This window comes from Mesocricetus auratus, unplaced genomic scaffold (genome assembly GCF_017639785.1).
Source record: "Mesocricetus auratus isolate SY011 unplaced genomic scaffold, BCM_Maur_2.0 Super-Scaffold_4256, whole genome shotgun sequence".
Classification (NCBI taxonomy): domain Eukaryota; kingdom Metazoa; phylum Chordata; class Mammalia; order Rodentia; family Cricetidae; genus Mesocricetus; species Mesocricetus auratus.
In genome coordinates, this window is record NW_024429182.1 from 117690054 (window position 1) to 117702654 (window position 12601).

Below are 12601 nucleotides of genomic sequence, written 5' to 3' on the forward strand. Positions count from 1 at the left end.
GGCCAAGGCAGGGCTTTGCAAATGAAAAGGACAGAGCCTACTGGAGCTGTGTTCATATCAGCTGAGAAGTGGTCATGCCAACCGTGGGGGGGATGTAGGGGGGGCCTTTACAGACCACACCCTATTCTGTCATTGTACATGCCAACTGTGTGGGGGGGAGGACGGGGGACGGGACTTTACAGACCACACCCTATTCTGTCATTGTACCCTAACCCCACTGTATCAAAGACCTCAGCTTCGGTCTTACTTCTGTAGGTGTAACACAAGTATAACACACAGATCTGTGGAGTGGACAGGGCCACGCAAGCAGGAGTAAGTGCCGACTCCTGAAGGCCGACAACAAACCCTGGAGGAACTCAAAGGGAAGCAGAGGGAAAGAGGGAGATGGCATTACAGTTGGGGATCCTTGAGGAGAGGGAGGAATGGGGTGTGTACGGCTGTCAGGGTCACAGCTAAGCTGAGGTTCAGAGTGTGAGCAGACGGAACCAGAGGGGTGGGTTTGGAGCGGGGACCATGAGTCACTGTGGGATGACGCTTCAGTGCTCTATTTAAAAGGGGAATTCCAGGAGTCAGCCTGGAAGATGGTGCCACACAAATGTTGTCATGGCAGTGGGTAATGAGCCGAGTATATCCTTCTGTTCATGTGAGGGACTGACGTAAGGCTGGAAGGGTGAGGAATATTTACTTGGCTACTGGAGCCAGACTCTTGGCTCTGTTGGGACATGTATTGTCACCCACCATTGGAGCCACAATAACAACTCGTTTTGCAGGAACTTCTGTATGGGGGCCTATCTCCTGTAGACTCTAAGACCACAATGGCCTACCTTCACTGCTCGTGACCAGAAAATCTGCGAGTCTCATCTCTTCATAAGAATGACGAGTTGCTTCTCGTTCCTCTCCATACTGGCGATCCCAGCCAATGCCTTTCTAACAAAATCTTCCTATTGACATTCTACATAGATGTGTTGAGCACAGAGTGGGCACCTTGCAAACAGATCGAGCCGGTGGGAAAGAATTAGCCTGAAGTACCACTACTGTGATCCTTAAGCGGAGTTTCCTTGCCAGAGTGTTCCATTGGGTTTCGAGGTGGGCAGCCGCCTTGGCCCTGTGTGCTGAGAGAGAAAGCTCGATGTGACCTGGGCTGACGGCAGCTTTGGGTATTTTAAAGACCATCTTGAAAATCGCTTCTCCATTCAAAATGAAGGTTTTCAATTTTCTGTCATTCAGGGGAGCTACTGTCCAAGCTTTATTTTCCCTACTTTCCCATCTTTTCCCTGTGTGACTAAAGAACATCTCAGTAGGCCAAAAAGTAAGAAATCTGCTTCAGGCATGGCTGTCTCACAAATAAAGATAACTTGTAGTGGAAACAAGTGATCGTAGGTAGAGGGAAGGAAAGGCCCTGAAGGAAACCGAGAGGAAGCCTCCCCATGGACTGGAAGGAGCTGATGCACTCAGACCTTTTGAAGGCAAGATTTCTGCGGCTCTGTTGAGATAGTCAATGCTACAACACTCTCTATAGTGTTTTCTAGTGGACATAAGCTCATCTGAATAGCACTAATCCCAGGTTAGTCTAGACCAAGAAGTCAGTCGGATTATAAAATAAACTTCCTTTTTAGCGTCTGAGGGAAACAGAAGTCCTTTAGAGCAATTGGTGTCCCACAGTTTCCCACCTCCTGAGAGACTTCCTCTGATCTGCAGTGCTGCTGGCAGGGGAGGGGGCTACTCCTGGGCTCTCTGGGAAAGACAGGCTTGGCCTGAAGTGCAGTTGTACTGCACACTATTTGTACGACTTTGGGCAAGTTTCTTAACCTCTTGGTACCTCACTAAATGGATATAATAGGATCTTCCTTGAAGAGTCCTTGAGAGGTCAAGCACCCTATGCCAGAGTATCCTGCTATTGTGAGTTTAAAGATATAAACACTATGCAAAACTTGGCAATGGTGTGCTCACCAGAGAGGGCAAAGAAGGGGCTTCCTGTATCCAAGACCAGAAGACCTCATTCCAGAGCCTAGTGACAGCTCCTCAAGCTTGGCTAGTCTGCTGCCTATGAGCCACAAGCACCCTCCCAGTCCAGCATTACCAGGTACCAAGGCAATAACTGGAGCACCCATATGTGGGAACACACACACACACACACACACATACACACACACACACACACACACACACACGCACGCACGCACGCACGCACGTGCACACACACATATGCATAACACGCACACATTCTAATGCACAGTCCTTCCCTTACTGCAGACCACTAGAGTCTCCATCACCCACCCAGGCCTGCCCTGGGATCTAATATCACATTTGGCCCTGACATCATTATCTTTAACACACTAGATCTTAATCGAGGAACAGAACTGGATATTGGCAAGTGTTCTACTTGGGTAGCTCCACAGTTTATCAAGTGTTAGTGATGTTAATACATGACCTCAATTACTCCTCAAACAAGGCACATAATGCATTTGTGTTGACAGCAGGGGCCAACTTCATAATTTACCACTTACAAAGTGTACACCCAGACATTACCTCATTGGTACTTGCAGCAGCCTTGACTGTTATGAATGCAAGCAAGGAAACTGAGGCCCAGGGATCCCTCCCTATGCTAGGCCCTAGAAACGTGGAGAGGGAGGGTCCCATGTTAGAGCTGGCTGGAGCCCACCACTTCAGCACTTTGACGAGTTCTCTAAGGCCTTTCCCATTCAAAGACAGACATAAAGACCTTTGCCTTCCCCCTATGAGCTCTATGGTAACAATGTCAGTGCCACACCCACCTTCCTCTGTTAAGGCTAAAATAACTTGTACTGGATGGTATTAATGACAGACCAAATGAAAGGGGCTATTTTCTATTTGGGGAAAATATCCTTGGCTATCTCTTCTCCTTGGCATTTTCTGCTGTCTCACTGTTCAGAAGGACACATTTTTTCAACGGCATTGACAAGAATGAGTGAGTACTTTATGCACATTTCAGACTTGCAGAGGGAACTGCAGCCAGAGTCCTTGGAAGATGAAGTTTACTGATGAATACAGTTCCCTGCCCCCCGGAGTGTAGAACCTGGAACACAGCGAGCCTCCCTTGGGCTAAGCATAGCCCACGGAGAGGCAGGCACATTGTACCCAAGTCCCCTGGAGAGGTGCTGACAGCAGAGTCCCGGGTCATCTCCAACACAGAAAGAGCCCATGAGCATTTTCTGAACACATGAAATCAGTGAGCATCCCCCCGCATCGAAGATTCCTGTCCAATCACAGAACCCTAAGAAGGTTGATATTTTTCCCCTCCATTTCTAGGGCTAAACAATTTCATAACTGGATACATGAGAAAAGGTTGCCAAAAGCTTGATACATGTGGCAATTTGCTAAAATATATCATTCCATGCTACCTGAACATAAGGAAGGAAGAGAAAAACATGGGCAACTATGCTGTCAACTATATAAAAAAAAAGGAAGAAAAGACATTAATGTAACACATATCTGCTGCACTATACATAAAATACATCTAAAAAAAATACGAGGCACTAATAACGGTCATTACTTCGGGGGAACATTCTTTACGGTGATATACCTGCCCAGGTCGCACCGTGTCAATGCATGGCCTGTTCAAAAGCAGATAAAACTCTCTACAGTACAAAGTACCCAGCTGCTCCAATAAACCACAGGGGGATGAGAAGAAAGGAAAGGGGGCGCTCTGAAGCTTCGGAGGAGAGCGCTTGCCTCGCATGTTAGGCACAATGATGCACCCCTGTAATCCTAGCACTCAGGAGGGTTCAGGAAGGAGAATGGTGTGCACTTCAGGCTAACCTGGGCTACACAGCAAGACCCTGTCCCAAATCACAACCTCATAAGAGACAAGGATACAAAGAGACAGTGTCATAAATAGTAGAACAATGAACTAGAATGATCACAAGTCAAGAGATCAGCCAAGCTTGGGCATATTCAGGGTGGTATGGCTGTAGAAAGGTTACATTCAATGAATAATGGCACACTGGATGTTAAAAGGATTAGCATTCTTTTTTTTAGATGTTAGATATGTAATGAGAGTATTTTGAAACGATATCATGGAAGTATTTACAGATGTAACAATGTGCTTGGGGTCAAATTTAAGATAAATGTGGGTTGGCTGAGGTAGCTAGAAGAATTTATGAAACTCCATTACTCACAAGCCGGTGATGGGCCCTGGGGCCATGGGGGCTCACTACATGATTCTGTATACTGTGTATTTTTTAAATTTCCACAATAAAAAGCTAACAAGGGAATGAGTGGTTATTCAGTAACAGACAAGAGCCTGGTAGCCAATGAGATCCAAATTCATCCCTAGCTTTCAGCTCCAGTCAAGTTCAGGGCAATGGCCCCTGAGCTCATGTGTCACCATGACAAATAAGCTTTAGCTGCTGGCTGCTGCCATTTTGACATTGTGTTTAGGTCACACAAACGATCTGTGTTATCCAATTATTATTTATCATTATTCATTTGAAAAGTCCCTGCCTCTTTTCTGTGCTAAGCCCATCTTTGCATTTTTTTTTCTACTAATGGGGTTTCCTGGCTCCAACTCATCAGGATTTCCCACACGTACATGAGGTGCACCAACGCTGTATGTGTGGAGCCTAATATTATCAATAATCCCAACATTCCAGGATGGGTCTGTCAAGTATTTTTAATTATCATTCACATAAAACAAAGAAGACTGAGGGCTGAGTGTTCATCTGCGACCTCAGGAAACCTCACAAATAGACCCTGGGCCCTGGATTGGGAAATTTTAGCCCAAGGTCAGAGTGCTGGTGCTACGAAGGCAAGCAAACAGGATCTGGGACCTGATGAGAGGTCACCCCCTGACATGCTACATCATGTGCTTAATAGGCTTACACGCACACTTCAGAAAATCTCATGTGTAAACACTGCCAAGTGCCTTACCTAACCCTACTCCTTACCTAATGTTGCTGAGCTCACAGCTCAACCATCTCCCACCTTCCATTCCTTAAGAAATTCAACACCTGTTAGGTTGTGGTGGCACTCGGGAGCTGAAGCAGCTGATCTCTGTGAGTTCGAGGCCAGCCTGGTCTACAGAGCGAGTTCCAGGACAGCCAGGACCACACAGAAAAACCCTGTCTCAAAAAGGAAAAAGAAAGGGAGGAAGGAAGGAAGGAAGGAAGGAAGGAAGGAAGGAAGGAAGGAAGGAAGGAAGAGAGAAAAGTCCAACACGGCACTTCACACATGAACGAATCCAGACCCCAGGAGTTGAAGAACAATTTCCCCTAACAGCTTTATTTCTTTCTAACATGCTAGAAACTCAAGGTCTGGACTGCCAAGGATGCTGGATCTGTAAGCCCACAAAAAGGTACCATGTCCAGAAAGCGCTGGGTGGAATGGATGCCCTGGTTTCCCAGTACTGCTTAAGAAAGTTGAAAAGGTGAGGCCGCTTCATGAATACAGTCCTCTGCAAGGGAATCTAGGCCCTCCCAAATGCCATGATTCAACAGCCATAAGGACAACTTTTTGACCTTGTATAGAAGACTCCCTCTATTCTAACACACCTGACTTCCTTAAATGCTAACATATCTGTCGACGTGTTTATTCATGAATAAAATGAAGGTGATAAGCGATCTTATTTGCATTCCTTATTTGAAAAGTTTTGAATTCGGGTGAACTTGTGTTGGACTTCCTGGTTTTGGGGTTTGTTTTCTGTTTTTTTCACTGACATGACTAAGCAAACAGTACATGTTCAGATGATGGTACACAAACTGGGGGTACTTGTTAGCAGATTTTGTCTCTTTTATTGGAGAAAGGATTGAAAAGAATAACTGCTAACAACACCCCCGTCTTCGTGTGCACAAGAAGGTACCTGTGGTACACATGAGGGATGCCGTGGGTGCCCAGCAGTGAGTTAGGACCAGGAAGTGATGACTCAAGACTGGCCGCTCTGACTAACATCTTCAACATTCAGTCATTTCCAAGGTGACTTTAGACCGGACTCAGAGGCAAATAAAAGCAAGATAAAGGCTGAGGCACATTCAAAGAAAACCCAAAACCCACAGGCAAAATCATGTTTAAATCAGTGTGGTTATTTAAAACACAAGTACAGCCACAGGAAACTCCACTGTGGAGAACCAGAAACCCTCTCCTTAGGCCCAAAGAAAGCTTCAGTTAGCAAGGCTGGTGTGGATTGGAACTTGGAAGTGGCAAAATGATCTGGAGAGCCTGGGAGACACTTCCAATCAGGTCGACAGAAGTCGTGTATAGATCTGGAGGCAATGGAAGTTGACAGAGCTGGTTCTCCCTGAGGCAAGAGAAAAGAGGTGTGGCACTTATTAATGCTCCCCAAACAGGAAGTCCTGAGGGGAAGGGCAGGCTCCTCTTTGCTGTCCAAAGGTGGGAACACAGAGAAAGCTGTGGTGTGGAACACAGGGGCCTTTAGACAGGCCCTGAAACAAAACTCTCTGGACACCAGAGGAGACCGCGGCCTGGCTCTGCATTGTCTGCATGTCCTGCCCTTGGGCACCGTCCGTTGGGGCCCAAGGGTCTGTGTGTCCCTCACCACAGTCCCAGCTCTCCTTCACAGGCTAACCTGGAGAAGCCTTCTGCCTCTCCAAGCATTTTCTCAGGCTGAGTCCTACTGAGGGGCTGGGAGCCAGCAGAACCCTGACAGGTAGGGAAAGGGGTTACATATAAATAATAAATGGCAGACGTCCTCGCTGCCCCCCAACCCGGAGACAAAGGCCTGGCAGGTTTTCTCTCCCACCAGCAGACATTCCGCCTGGCTGACCTGTCCAGGTTGTCAGGTATTCAAGCTGGCTCCCAACAAGTTTATTTGAGGCTGTGGGTCTATCAGCTTTCCGTTCTTTAAGCTGACCAATCCAAAATAAGGGGAAAGGGACCCATCCCAGGCCCAGAAACACAATTCCCAGCCCTGGTGTGTGTGTGGGGGGGGGATGATGGGGTGCTTTAGGTCTCTGAATGCCCTCTCCACTTTGTGGGGAGTCTCTCTCTATCTCCCTGTACCCTTTGCTATGTGAATATGCTACTTTACTTTTAAAAGTTTGTTTCCTGTTGCTGCCTGCTGTATCTAAGATATGGTTCCCCTGTCTTTTAATCCTTTAATTGGTGGAGAAAATGGACCAGAATTGGACCCTTAGCAGAGTAGGACAAAGAGAAGAAAAACATCTGTCTCCAAACTACCACAGAATGCTTTAAGATGCTTCTGCAAAGCTGCTGCCTAAACACGAGGGTGGCTCAACAGCCTTCAGAGCAGAAAGCGAGATCTAAAATAGACGGCCTTCCTGCAGGGTGACGTGGTGTTTCATATTGCCAAGAAAAATTAAGTGAAGAAAGCAAGGTTTAAAACAGTTTGCATAGCATGTGCTACCATTTGGGTAAAAGGGTGGGGCGTGTCATATAAAGGGTGGGGCGTGTCATATAAAGCAGGTGATGGTGCAGGGGAGGGGACAGAGATGCATTTACTTCCTAATCTTAGCACTTTTCAAATACTCTCCCATCAAAGGAATGTGTAACCATATCCCCCAGCCCCCAGAGACAGACTCTCACACTGTAAACCAGGCGCCCTAGCTGGTGTTGGACTCCTGGCAATCCTCCTGCCCCAACCTCCCAAATGTTGGGATAACTGATGTAATCTACCACACTTGGCTTTGTATTGCCCATTAAAAAAAAAAAAACTAACTAACCAAAACTGCATTTTCCAAGAGTGACATTTCTCACATAGATTCAATATTTTGTACTTTTCAATGTATATTTTCTTCAAATATGTTTTTAGTGGAGCCAGAAAAGTGGTTTGGCAGATAAAGGTGTCTGTCGCTAAACATGACACTCTGTGTTGGATCCCAGGAACCCACAGGATGGAAGGGGAGAATCAGGCCCTAAAGTTGTCTTATCACAGCATACACACCATGGCATGTATACACATACATAAATACAAAAATGAGGGTACAACATTAAAAATTAAAATGAACAACAACGAAGGTCAAGCTAGGTGTGGTGGCGCACACCTTTAACCCCAGCACTCAGGAGGCAGAAGCAGACAGATGTCTGTGTTCACGCCTAGCCTGGTCTACCTATTAAGTTTTAGGCCAGCCAGAGCAAGGAGAGATCCCATCTCAAAGCAAACAAACCACCAAAATTTGAATAAAGAGCATTACATTTTAAATTTTAAATAGAACCAATTTTAAACCAAAATAGTTTTGTGTGATAAAAAAAGACACACTTGTTGGTTTGGTTATTAGTGTTCCCAATATACACCTGGTAAAGAATTTGTGACCTAACAAACCTCGTCTTTGCTGGGGATGTAGCTCAGTTGACAGAATGCTGGCCCTGGGGTCCATCCTCAGTACCATATAACACACTGGCGAACTAACGCAACAGCCTGTCATGCCAGCCTCTCCAGAGGCCCAAGCAAGGGGACGAGGAGCCAAGGTCATCTCTCACCTCAGCCAGTTCCTGGCCAACCTGGGCTCCACTTAGACAAGTGAAAAATCAGAAACTATGCAAACCTGTGCTACCAGTGTTCAGATTCTTTAATCTACTCTTTACTTGACTGTTGCTTGATGAGGATGAAAGACCAGGGAATGGGTCTCTGCCTAACAAGTGCTTTGTCCAACTGGCCCAGAACACACATTTCAGGGTCATAGTGGGGTTCTTCATCTGTCTCCTGCAGCCATTTTATAAACTGAAAAGATTTAATTCCCATATATGATGCTCTGGAGCCAAGATAGCAGAAAAAAGAAGTCTGTAAATGGAAACACAATCCTTAACAGAAGACCGTGTAGTGGCTGGTGATGCCTATAATCCCAGCACTTGGGAGGATCAAGAGATCAAGGTTATCCTTGGATGTACAGTGAATCTGAGGCCAGCCTGGGCTACAGGAGGCCCTGTCTCAAAACAAAAACAAAACCAGTTCTTATGGAAAATAAGTTCAGCACCTATAATGTTATCAATGCTCAACAGAAGCACAAGGGCTTAAATGGCTGTAATCCCTGAGCAGCAGAGCCGAATGCCTGGAATCCCAGGACCCTAGAGGCTGAGGCAGTAGGACCAGGAGAAGCCAAGTCTAAACTGCATCTGTAGATCCTGTCTCAAATATCACCACCAGAGCAGAGAGAGACAGAGACAGAGACAGACAGACAGAGACAGAGACAGAGACAGAAGAATGAATGCTGAGCCATGAAAGGCTGTTATATAATCCCAACACTAGACCACATCAGGAGGTTCCCCCACCCTTCCAGTGTCTGTTCCTGGGAAAACCAAGATGAAATAGAAAGGCTTACAACACCTCATGTCCCAGGTCATCAACTCTTCAACTGGACAACGAGGGTTCAAACCCTACAGTTAATAAAAATCCAAACACTGTAGGCTATGGTCCTGGCCGAAATTATGCCAGATGGGATTCCACTATACTGAAAATGTCCAGCTGCCAGGGGGTTCCACAGAACCAGATTTCAAGAGGAGGGGGAGAAAGAAAAAGAGTAATTTCCCCCTGTCTGCCACAGGGCCAGAGGTTGTGCTGAGCTCTAGGGCAGGAGCTGTAGGCTCTGTCCTCTACAGCTGTGGAACCTCTGTACTCTACAGGTTCTGTCAGAGTTGACCAGGAGAAAGGTGTCAATTTGGGAAAGAGGGAAAGGCAGTGGCTAGGAAGTCATCCTTCTGTTAGAATGCGGGGGGGGGGGGATGTAGCAAAGAAAAGAAGCCATTACTCTAATGTGGCTGAGGTAGCGAGGATCCAAGGAAAAGCCCCAAACTCAGGGTCATAATCCTAGGTGCCCATCAGTGAAGAGTAATCAACTTCAGTGATGCCTAGAGAAGGAAAAACTACAGGGAATGGGGTTTCTGCAAAATCCAAACAATTGAAAAAATAAACAAAGAAACGACAGTGACAGGCCCCACACAGAGCCGGCACTTCAATAAGGGTGAATTCAACTTTCCCTTGGAACCTAGTGGACTTCAAAAAGCATCAAAGAGGCAGGGTAAATGAAAGTGAAAGTAAAAAGGGATGGGTGAGGACTTTTGAAAAAATGAGAAGAGAAAGACCGCTACGCTGCACAGCCACCTGGGCTGTTGCAAGCTCTGGAGGAGGAGGTGTGGGTGGGCGAAACGCAGGCTGGGGAATGAACAGGTAGGTGACCAGCAAAGATCCTTCTCCCTCTTGCTCTTGTCTCCACCAGGCAGCTGCTGCCGCGCCCCCTACTCAAATGACTAAGGAACTTGCTTAAATGCACTCGACACATGATCCCTGAACTTCCGAAAAGCACTTAATTCAGTGGGTCATGAAATCTTAATCTAAAAGATGTTCACCCGTTTATAATCAAGCCGAATCACACTGACAGCTGGGGAGGGAGGCTGGGCCGAGAGAATGCGAGTTTGGAAGGACACCATGCAGACTGGAACCCCGGGGACTTTGGTCTACCACCGTGAGAGATTCATTTTTACTCCCTTTAAAGATGGCAGAAATGCCAGTGTCTGAGAACAGTGCTGTTACAAGGGGGGAACTAACGGAGGAACTACATTATCCAATTCAATACAAGGAAAACGGGGAAAAACGTGATGCAATTAAGAAACTCATGTTAGTGTACATTTAAGGATGAAAAATGCTGGGTGGTGGGTATGAAGGAAATCTACAGAGAAAGGCGACAACAGGCTATTTAGCAATTCTATTGCGGTTACCAGGCACTGTTCTAATGTTCCCAAGAGTGCATATTTCCCCAGTCTTTAACAAAGTGCCAGCATCGTTCCTTGTCTTACTAGTGAAGAAAAAGGCACAGAGAGTTGGATAACTTGCCCCAAATTACACAGCTAAGAAGAAGCAGGACTAAGACTCAAACCCAACTGACTTGTGAAGCAACCTTGATTCTTATCTAAATTTAAACTGGAAAATAAAATTAAAAAAAAAAAAAAAGACTCAAACCCAGGCACTGAGACGCCTAAGTCTGTGCTCCTAACCTCTCTGGGCTCCTCTAGAACTTAAACATGGAATAAGAACTAGGCTGTGAGTAAAATTTAAGTCATGGCCTGGCTAGATCTAGTCATGTTCCTGTGACGATCAGCCAGTCTGGTGAGCGTCCCAGGCCTTAAGTGTCTTATCTGCACACTGTGGAATGAATTAGATGAGCTGCGGCATTTTAGCTCTAAAAGATCCCAAGCTCAGGCTGACCATTAGCAGCATGGACTGGCCTGCATTCTGGCTGGCTGGAAGCTTCATTTTATCCTCACATGGGCAAGGTGGTTTACAGTTATTTCTTCTGCTACGTGACCTTCAGGCAAGGCAGTGAAGAGGGGAAATGCACTCTGCTTAATGTGGTTGTAACCCAATGGCCCTTGAAAAGCTCTGGGCACAGATCATGTTGACTCTGCCAAACCTGCAATCTCTCTCTCTTGAGTCTGTTCTCAGAACCTGCCTCTGGGCCAGGTAAAACTCACAAGCTGGAGGTGGAGGCACCCGCATAGAGGAACCAGAAGGAGTAAACCCCAGCTGAACACCGAAATAAACCTCTCGATTAATTCACCTTTTGGTATAAGCTATTCCACTTGCATGCCGGCATGCACACATGCACGTGAGAGCTAAAACCTCAAAAATCATTATGGGTGAATTCAACACCCCCTTGGAATCTATCGGACTCTGGTAAGGATCCCCCTCAACCTAGTCATCAAATGTTGCCCAGCGTGCACTGGTGGATGGAGAAGGGCCTTACAGATGGATCATACAATCCTTCCTTTCCCAAGCATCCCAGACAGGTGGCTGTCATCTGGCCTCTGCCTAGGCACTTCCAAGGTCGATGCTCTGGCTGCCTAGCCTGGCAGGCAGCCCAGGGCGCTGCTGGACAGATCTTGCTATGGGGAAAGCCCACGAAACACCTAGAACAGTTGCTTCACAAGCTCAATAAAGTGCGCCTCCAAGTAGGTCAAAAATTGCTTCCCTAGAACTTGAACCCATCAGTCGTGGGTGGGCACGGGGATCCCCAAAACGCAAAGGCCCATCGATTATCCCGGGCTTGTAGTCAGGCCCTTTCAGGTTTCCAGCATCCTGTAACCCTCTTCCCCGAGTCTGGCCCGGCGGAAACCTCCCCAGGCCCAAGAGTGGGCATCGATAGGGAACAGGGGATGGCACCCAGGAGGCCTCTGTCGGCCTTGTCCCCAACCTCGGTTCTTCGAGCAGGAGAGGACAAAGGACCTTCAGGAAGGCGTATCCCACCCGTGGTTTGGGCTGCCCCGCCACTAGACAAGCTGGCCCTCCGGATCCCCGCAGTGCCAGGTGACAGTCCCTGAACAGTCCCCACGGATCCGGAGCACACAGGCTGCGGCGCGATGGGCCGAGCCACGCTGGGGACCGGGTACTCGGGATTCTGGCCCGACGCCTCCAGAGAGCGATCGCGGCTTGGTGGAGCTCTCCTAGCTGAGGCTTTACCTGCGCTCGTTGACTCCAGCGGTCCAGCTCGCCGGGAGTCCGGGTCCCGCAGCTCCGCGGCTGCCGGCTGCGCTCATAGAAATACAGCCGGAACCCCTGGCCAGCGCAGCTCCCGCCGCTACCGGCCCCGCCCAGGCAACTGCCACCACGCCCCTGACGACCGCCTCTGCCACGCCCCTAACCAAGGGCTACACCACTGCT

The 12601-nt window shown here is 47.6% G+C and overlaps 1 protein-coding gene across 4 annotated transcripts in view; it reads right to left on the reverse strand.

The window, feature by feature from the left end:
- Nucleotides 1–12545, reverse strand: part of Abhd2 (abhydrolase domain containing 2, acylglycerol lipase) — a 90321-nt gene extending 77776 nt beyond the window's left edge. For 2 of the 4 annotated variants that reach the window (XM_040729969.1, XM_040729955.1), the window contains exons 1-2: nt 12401–12511; nt 825–1112 (exon numbers count right to left, since the gene is read on the reverse strand). The gene's annotated coding sequence lies outside the window, so the exon portion shown is untranslated. Of the gene's footprint in view, nt 1–824; nt 1113–12400 lie in introns of all 4 variants that reach the window. The other 2 variants (XM_005077784.4, XM_013118940.2) reach the window with 2 other exon arrangements.
- Between the last annotated feature and the right edge of the window lie 56 nt (nt 12546–12601).